This window comes from Muscardinus avellanarius (genome assembly GCF_963383645.1).
Source record: "Muscardinus avellanarius genome assembly, chromosome: 11".
In the NCBI taxonomy this organism is placed as follows: Eukaryota; Metazoa; Chordata; class Mammalia; order Rodentia; family Gliridae; genus Muscardinus; species Muscardinus avellanarius.
The window spans coordinates 28,943,428-28,944,055 of NC_137797.1; the positions used below are offsets into that span (position 1 = coordinate 28,943,428).

At 48.6% G+C, this 628-nt stretch overlaps 1 pseudogene across 1 annotated transcript; it reads right to left on the reverse strand.

Annotated features, from left to right (window-relative positions):
• Nucleotides 1–455: 455 nt before the first annotated feature.
• On the reverse strand, nt 456–628 carry LOC308270226 (metallothionein-1-like; annotated as a pseudogene). Its single transcript has one exon. The product of its transcript is annotated as a metallothionein-1-like (transcript).

Consider the following 628-nt stretch of genomic DNA (forward strand, 5'->3'; position numbering starts at 1 on the left):
TGTGATGCTTGTTTCAGCCTCCCAAGCACTGGAATTGCAGGCATGTTACCCATACACCCCACTTGGATGCAAGCTTTTTAATTCAACTATTATGCTTAAAGAAATTAATATAAGTAAATACTCAAGAATGATCAATCAGATCGCTGGGCGTGGTGGCGCACACTTGTAATCCCGCACTTGGGAGGCTGAGACAGGAGGATCACACAGGTTCGAAGCCAACCACAGCTACTGAATGAGGCTCTCAGCAACTTAGTGAGACCCTGTTTTTAAAAGTATAAAATAGGTCTGGGCGTGTAGCCCAGAGGTAGAAAGTTCCTGGGTTTAAAATTTTTTTTTTCAAATCAACACCTTTTTTTATTCACATACTTCATAGGAAAAGGAATGTAGCAAATGGGTCAGGGCTGTAGGAGAAGGAAATCCGGGTTTGTATTTACAGGGGGAGCAGGGCTCCCACATCAGGCGCAGCAGCCGCACTTGTCCGATGCCCTCTGCAGACACAGCCCTGGGCGCACTTGGCGCAGCCCACAGGGCAGCAGGAGCAGCAGCTCTCTTTGCAGGTGGTGCATTAGCACTCTTTGCATTTGCAGGTGCAGGAGCCACCAGTGGAGCAGGAGCAGTTGGGGTCCAT